Raw genomic sequence first — 8708 nt, 5'->3', positions numbered from 1 at the left:
GCAAATAGGTGTGTAAAAGTATTGAGTCTAGTAGTGCAACTGGCTTTGTCTTATGTAGGTGTAATTGTGGAATCTATAGTGTATGTAGTACATATAATATCAGTATAAATCTAGTTATGTATGTATAATAGTTAATATAAAATATATGAAAACGCATCAGTGTTATGTAGTATACTATACACTAAAAATATTTTAAAAATAACACTTAATAATATAATACATAATATATAATATATTATAATACATATGTAGTGAAGTATGATACTACTATTATAAATAAATAAATAAATTAACTTTATTCTGAAAGCTGCAACACATTTGTTCACCATTAAGGGGTTTTACTTTGAAAAGACACGCCGGAAAATACCGGTTTTACGTGGCCTAGCTTGATAGCGCTCCTCGAGGCCAGCCTGTGTCAGTTGCAGCGGGGACTGTAGCCTCTCCTCTTCTCTGGGCGGTTCCAGTCTGAAAGAGACGTTTAGGAAGAAAGCTCACCAACAAAACTATCAGCGCAGACACAAACATGGCGCCTACCTCCGCCGACAACTTCAGATGAAAGTGTGGCGAAGAAGTGGCCAGCAAAGTTTCAAAGGAGTATTTCGAAGTGCCTTTCTTTTTTTGCGAGCGCCGTCCTGGTTTAACCTGTTTCGGTTTGCACAAACAGAAATACGGAATATATCAAGCGGGTAAAAACAGCCAGTTGCCTACATGTCAACATTGTCTTTCGCTGCAGTGTAAACAGCTGGTAAGTGCACATATTTTTGAATATGGAGATAGCCGAGACTATGCCGAGTTTGTCGTTGGAATGAGAAAGAGTAGTTAAACTCTTTTAAGGTGACTTTACCTGTGTAGAACTAAGGTCACCCGCTGAAAATGCGTTTTCCTGGTGTTGCGCTGCTGCTGCGGTCTGCTTCTACACTTTCCACCGCGTGTTATCCGACCGCGGAAAGAGGGACAGCCACGTATCACTGCACAGGCTGATCACAGGACATTTCTTTTGTTATATCCGCGGTGATGTGTATTTCCTGCATGAAAGTTGACCTAGTTATGGGTCGGATGCAACAGTTGGGAATACAACACCCCCCTCCTCACCCCTCCTCTTCTGTCCTCCCTCCTTGACGCCAGATAATCAGACTGTGCTCTCCTGGAGCCAGCCTAACCTTGCAGGTGTCTGCCCCTCAGACACAAACTGAATTTCCTTCTTGAAATCAAAGAGATGTTTAGGGGGGAAAAAATGATTTTAGCAGGGGGGGTTTTGGAGTTTCTGACTGTACCCAAGATATGTATGTGTTAGCCTGACTTTCCTTTGGGCATGTGTCTTGCTTTTATCCAGGGATTTTCTCTGTGAATATGCCATGTCTGCATTTGTGTGACCCTAAACCTAGGACGTAGAGTTGGCTCTGTGGCTGTGCGAGTGAGCACAAATGGCATTGAATGCAAAGCCAAGGTGCTCACATATCTTATGTCTCAGCACTTGACTGTTTGCCAGCCAACCCTTAAGGGCAGCAGAGTACACCCTACTCCAGCTTCCCATCACCGTTTTTTGGTGATTCACGGCACGCATGTGATGTTCCTGTTATGACAGCCGTGGCACAAGTCCCAGCAGAACCGGGGACGGCACTTCCTCTTGTGTTGCACTGATGGTATTCACATTTTAATTTAGGTGTTTTACCACCTGACTGCAGGAATGTCAGATTAGACGTGACAGAATAATCGAGGCTTGTGGAGGGAGTAAATGGTGGAAATTGCTCTTGCAGAATTGCATCAGCACTGAGCCATTGACATGTGGATACGCAGCAGAAAAATGTCTTTCTTGACCTTGGCTTGGCCTGACAGCGGCTGGAAAAGGGGAGTGGAGCGAATGCTGCCTCCTACTAACTGCTACAGGCAGCAGGTATAAAATAGGTCATGGCTGCACTGTGGCTTTGTGTACATTGAACTTGCACTTTGTCACTGCTGCTGGTCGTTCAAAGGCTCTGTCAGGTGACCAAGGAAAGGAAGTAGATTGGATAAGGGAGCAGCAACAGGCTGTGGAAGAACTTGGTGGTTGCCAAGGCGAAAGTCAAATAGGATTTTGATGAGTGTGAGAAAAGCCAGTAATTCGTTCTGTCAGACAGTGAGAGGAGTGTCTCCCAAGACTGACGTTTCAACTCCTTTCAGAGCTTGAAGTTCCACTGAATCTACAATTCTTTTCGGCAGCAGAAAACACCTTAACTGTTGTACACTTAAACTGACACTTCAAGGTCTTCATCTCTGAACAACAAAATCCCACATCTTCTACAACTCACTCCAACGGCTTTCAGTGCTTGCACTTAAGCCAACACGTTAAACTGACAAAGTCTTTCAGTTTACAATTGAACTGGCACTAATTTCTTTCAGGATTTCCACTTCAACTGACACTTCTTGGTCAATTCATCACCTACACTTTGACTGACATTACAACTCCTTTCAAAGCTTGAAGTTCCACTGAAACTTAACTCCTTCCAGCACTTGCTATTTCAAGTTTCAATAGTTGTATTTCAACTGACACTTAATTGATAATAATTATTAACTATATATTTTTTGTCAGTCTAACACAATAGCATCCCCAGAGCTTGTAGGGAGTCATTGGCTCAAGGACACTTCAGCAACCCGATCTTCTTTTTCACCATCCCTATTACTTTTGCAAATGTTTTTACATGGTGTCTCTTGTTCTTGGGCTTGCTGAGCCAATACTTACCTGACACACTTCAGCGCATTTTGTTAAGCTGCCTGTTTGCATGTCTTAAGACATATTAACTCCAGATAGTTGTTCCTAGCCAAAGAGCAACAACGAGGATCTTGTAATCCAGCCAGAAACCCTCTCAGGTAACCTATTTCCTTCCTCTGACCCTTGTACCCTGGTGTGTCGTCTTCTCTCAGTAGGCCTGGCCTGAGCTACTATCCACCAGCTAGTTAGTAAGGGCAATGAGTTTGCCCTCTCTCCCTTCTCCTTAGAGTGGAAAGAATGCTCTCTGTCTGCCGGGCTGTCACGCTCCAGGAGGGAGCCAGTCTTGTGACGTTTCTGCTGAGCCTAGCCTCACTGCTTCAAGCTGCCTCTCATCGCCTAACCTCCCCCAGGTTGTTTTCAACTGTAGCAAGTCAAATCTCACAGCAAACTTTAAATAATTTGACTGGATTTAAAATGCTTGTCACTGTCCTTGTCTAACCTTCGTGTCGTGTTGTGAGAAGCCTGACCCTACCTGCTGCCCTGCAGGCAACAGTTGTTTTTGACACAGTTCAGCAAACACTTTCTCTGGAAAGCACATGCTCAGGTCTTTGTGGAGTGTAAATACTGACCCAAAAGTTGATGTTTTCAGATTCAGTTATTAGGATCTGTGCCGCCTCTCCCCTGATTGCTCCTAGTCACTAGCCGCTGCCGGTTGCTTTGATGTTATCTTGACAAAACATTAAACAGGGATCTAGTGCCGATGGCTGTTGTAATGACAAAGATTTACAGAGATAAAATACTATAGGCGAACAGTGAGTCCTCTGTAATAGACTTTAGTGGACATCTGTTATAGTGTTGAAACGATTGGTCACTTAGTTAATGAAAGACAGTTTTGATTATGTAAAAGTTTCGAAAATGTGAAAAAATCAATTTTTTAAATATCCTATATCATTACAAATTGACTGCTTTGTGTTCTTTTTTTTAACTGGCATATTTACTGAGCAATTTTAAGTGATTTCTGTGGCTTTGGTAAATGGCCATTTGTCAGTATTTATAGTCATTATAGATTAAGCAATACAAATATGTGCATATTTATTGATTAAAAAATATTTCTTGCAGCTGTAGCGTATATGTGAACATGTTTTGTTTAGTAACGTTACACCTTGTAAATATCAGGACAGTATTTCAGTGTCATGACAGACATGTTCTGCTCTATTAGAGTTTAGGATATTCAAGCAGAACAGCCCAAAGAAACAAAACAAAATATCCCGTAACACACATTGTCTGTTATCAGTGGGTCTTGGCAGTCAGATACCTTTTCTGAGAAGTGTGTTGACGGCTGCCGTCAGTCCCTGAATGAAATTAGATTTTACGTATTGCCTCTGTATAAGAACAGCTGCCAGGGTTAAACAAACACGAGTGAGGAACAGAGTTCACCGTTGGTCTTTTGCTTTGTTCAGGCCGTGCAGAGCGAGAGAGACGCTGTTAGCATATGGATATGATAGTGTCAGGCTATCACACAGGCTTATCTGGAGCCAAAAAGCTGATAGACTGTGAATGCTCCACCTCTCACAAACTCTGAACAGCAAATATTGAACAGTTAATATATTTCTGGCCTTTAATGGGTCATATTTTTTTCAGCATTAACAAAAAAGTCATTTTATTTGTATTTTTCTGTGTCGTAAACTGAAGGCTATCTCATCACAAGACACTGTTATGATTAATTAGGAGACCGCAGTTTAACAGCCAACTATGAGCGCACCATATGAATTCAATCAGACAGCAACTCAACTGGCTTTAATTTGAGTTAATCTCCCCTCAAACCCACGCTCCACCTCAGAGAAAAGAAAAAGGCACAGAGCGGTGGGTTTTTCTTTGGTTGTCGCCTTGTAAAATGGAGGTTTCATCACCTCATTGGCACCTTATACTCAGTCTGGCCTTCACCGCCGACAGCACACTGTGATGACAGGTGGCAGGGAGGGCCACTTTGCTCTACAGACCCTCCAAAAGCCCAGAGCTACAGAGTGGCACTTGAGGCCGGCACTGGTGCTGCAGAAGCCGACACACACCGTGGCTCGGCGGCTGCCACTGGAGCGGAAAGGGTAATGTGTTGGAGGCTGTTACAGCTGAAATAAAATCGCTTTTTCATTTTTTTTCTTTTGACAGTTTTTTGTGTCAGTGGGCATAGCTGAGCTTTCAGGAATGACTTTAAGTGCACTTCAGCAGCCCTGCTTGCATGAAGATGAATAAGTTGCACAGAAGCTCACATACATGTACACTTGTCACAATAGAGCGGTCAGCCCTTCCTTCTCTATATAACCAAGGGTCGGCCCGCTCCCTTGTATAATTACTACACATTTACAACAGTGCTTTTTATTCTTATCTGTCCAAGGTACAGTGCATGACAATTGTGTGTGTCATGCTCAGCTGCTGTTTCAGACAAACTGTGAGTGGATCTGCGTGGCTGCGCTCCTGCTGAAATAACCGAGACAGACACAGCACTGTCTGTTGTCCAGCATCACACACACAGACACCACAGACTTGTGCATGCGCACACACGCAGGCAGGCTCTTTCACCCCAGGGGAACGAGCCTCCAGGCTCTTTTGTGTGAAAGGGATGAGATCATTGTGGGGCAGACCATGGGGGGATGGAGTAAGGGGTTCCGCTCTGTTTACTTAAATAGAGTAATCTCTGTTACTATGTCTGTCTGCCTCTTTCTCGTCATCTTTCTGTCCCTCTTAGCTTTGAGTTTGGTACCTTGGAAATGAAGGGGCTGGCCAGGTGAGCGCCATTAACACCAGGCAAGTGCTAGAAGTGAACAAACATCACGCATGTGTAGGAGTAGGACCTCCCGGGTTTTATTTATGGCAGCTAGAGAGTTTCCCTCTGCCCTCAGGGGTTGTTGGGCTGCACCTTTGGCACGTTTGCAAGCAAGTTAAGACCAGTGCCACTGTCAAGGAGCAAGACTTTCCAGTGCAGGGAAATCTGGGGCCTCGAGGAATGATCCAGTCAGGATTTTGGAACTAAGAGTGATCACAGATTTTAATTTGTAGTTGGTTCCTATTTTTTTCCACAAACATAACATCTTTAATAGCTCAAAATACCTTTGAACGCACAGACTTGCCTCAGGTGATAAGTGTTACTCATGTTACTTTCTCAGTTGGATTTCCTAATCTGAAATGTTAATATATTCCTCTGTACTACTAGTTACTGAAACAATAGGCTGTTGTACTGGAGGCACTGATACATTACATTGTGTTGTATTCCATTACACCTTCCAAAATTGTCTTATCTACAATAATCTGGAGAGGTCTCCCTCCCCTACATGCCTCTCTAAATGATCACAGAGCAGCATGAAAGCCAATGTCTGTTTGACTGGATCTGAAGTCCTGCTGCCACCAGCTGCATGACCTCTAGTCCATGTGGGGATGAAGGACTGTAGACTACCTCAGATGCCCATTTGTTAGAAATCAAGCAACAATGGTGGATTATTAGGCAGGGAAATCATGGATTGAATAGCTTTGATAGGGGATTGTAAGACCACCATGCCAGTTGGAGCATCTGTAGTGAAAAACCTGTTACGCATTGTTGGTTTAAATTCAATTGCGTTTGAACCGTTGGCTGTTGCCTGGCTTTCACTCACAGGCATGTGGCATCGTCACCTAGTCATGCCATATGTCATTATTTTCAGAGTAAGTTCATTAATTGTCTAATCGTTGCAGCACTAGAATAAATACCATGCTATAAGCGGCATGTCAAAACCTCTAACTGTTGACAAATGTATTGTCTGACTTTAAATTGTCGTACTGGTAGTTTGAGCTAATTCTAGTGATGAAGAAACAGTGTATACAGTATCTACTGTGTGCATTATACATTAAAACTCAAAGTGTACTGGAGGCTCACTCCACGTTAAGGCCTAAGCTTTAAGAATCCATAGCTACAAGGAAGCCAGAAACCAGTTCCAGAGTAAGAGGTCAGGATAGGTGTCCTCTAAAGCTTCATAGTATTTTTGTCATGGTTTGTGGTGACCCTAGTCCCTGAGTGCAACCTGGACAAAGAGCGTGACACTCGATCACCGGGGCTCAGGAGGAACAGAGGAACAGGTTTTCACATGGGAAAGGAGGGGCAGAGCACAACCTTTTTAGAGGCAGGGGCTCAAGTTACAACACAAGACTTTCATACAGTGGAAATTTAATGGACCAGTTTGTCAGTCTGACGCAGTCATTTTACCATTTGACCCGAGAAGCTTCACAATTTGTGCCTCGAGGTTTCAAGAGTTTTCCTGAATGTTTTTTTCCACCCTGCATGCCGTCACAAGTGCAGAACGAGAAGGGCAGAAAATCCTAAATATTATGGTCACTTCTGTTTACAATAGCTTTTACTCGAATCCCCACCGTCAACACCATCACCGCTTATGGCCGCTACCATATTTTATTTGCTTGCCGGACATAAAAGTGGACAATAAAACAAGCCTCCTCTGCCATTTTAAATCCAAAACTGAGAGGCTGGACTTTTTTCCGACGTGGCTGATGGCAGACTGCAGAGAACATGTCAGCTATACTAAATGTACCCTTGAAAGATGTGGAGATCAGTTTCCTCAGCTAGAGTAACACTAGTCGCAGCTCAGGGTCGCACTGCCTGGCATTGTTAGGGCTGGGTTGCCATGGCAGCGCCAATGTTTGTCTATCATGGGCTGTCACAAAGAGATATTTGTATGGTTGTGGTGTGTTGGAGGCAGAGGGGACTGACACAAACTGTTCCAGCATTAAGAGTGTGTCGACAGTTGTGTGCACACCAAACACCAGTGTCTATTTGGCCTTGCAGAGAAACATGAATACTCATTTCAGTGTCAGTGGTGGTAATTTGTGACCTGCTGGTAGTCCAGAATACAGCAGATATCAGCACTAATATATCAAATGGCCAAAAATGTATATATGTTGTGTTCAGCGACAGTGTCATCGGCTGACTAATCTACCATGTTATGGTAACCTTTCCACAACAAATACCTGCTTTGCATCGCTACCGTCCACCCTGTTTATTCATTAGAACAGGAAATAATGTGACAGCATTTAATTTCTTTTGTGTTCATAGGGAAGTCCCTGAAATATCAACACATCATATTCCTTGGTAAAGCAGCCTGCTGATGCTACCATACATGTGATGCAGACTTAGAACGATCCTCATGCTGACAGAACTGAATTGCGTATAAGCAGGTGTCTGTGGTTGTGTATGTGTGGAAGATAACAGCAGCTGGTACACAGGGAGCCTAGTTTCTGGGTAAGTGCAGAATTTCAAATAATTGGGCTGTTTTTTTTGTTTTTGTTTTTTTATAGAAAATCGCAAAGAAATGGAAAGATTTATCCCGTAGAGCCTTGATATCCGAATTGTTGCCGGTTCGACTCCAGTCGTGTTGCATGTCATGCCACTCTCTCTCCCCCCATTTCCGGTCTGCCTTTTCACCTCACCTCTGTCCAATAAAGGCAAAACAAATGCCCCAAAAATATTAAAAAACAAAACAAAAAAACAATCCCAATTAATATAAGGGAAAAGTCGGTATCAGATTGTGGGAGGTTGATGTTGTTTAATGTTCTCTGTGAAGTACATGTTGATTCATTGGTTGCCCAGGATAGTGTTTGTTTTTCTTTTTTCTTTTTTTTTTCTGTTAACATTGCTCTGTTCCCTGCTGTGACACTTCATGGTGATCTGTGCCTATGCTGTCGGGAAGCTAGATGACTCACAGCCTTGATGTTTTTATACCAGCATTACCATTTCAGAGCAGATGAATTGCAGAGGCTAATGTTTGTGACACAGGTTCAAATGTGTATGTTACTCAGCAGAGCAGAGTCTTTGGAAAAAATGAGTTGTTAAATTAAGAAAAGAAAATACATTTTTGTATGAAAGTGAGGCGCTGCGCCCACACACAGTCCTTTCCTGCTGACCTGTGACCTGCTGGTACAGGAGAATAAGGCTTGTTTGCCTTATTATTAGCCCGAAGAGTCATTAAGTACACAAGAGTAA

The 8708-nt window shown here is 43.0% G+C and overlaps 1 protein-coding gene across 1 annotated transcript in view; it reads left to right on the top strand.

The window, feature by feature from the left end:
* Positions 1-594: 594 nt before the first annotated feature.
* Positions 595-8708, top strand: part of dennd4c (DENN/MADD domain containing 4C) — a 30092-nt gene continuing 21978 nt past the window's right edge. The window contains exon 1 of the mRNA XM_070930183.1: positions 595-745. The gene's annotated coding sequence lies outside the window, so the exon portion shown is untranslated. The remainder of the gene's footprint in view (positions 746-8708) is intronic.

This window comes from Enoplosus armatus, chromosome 23 (assembly GCF_043641665.1).
Source record: "Enoplosus armatus isolate fEnoArm2 chromosome 23, fEnoArm2.hap1, whole genome shotgun sequence".
In the NCBI taxonomy this organism is placed as follows: Eukaryota; Metazoa; Chordata; class Actinopteri; order Centrarchiformes; family Enoplosidae; genus Enoplosus; species Enoplosus armatus.
The sequence above is the reverse complement of the archived record's forward strand: the minus strand, read 5'-3'. Positions and strand labels throughout refer to the sequence as shown.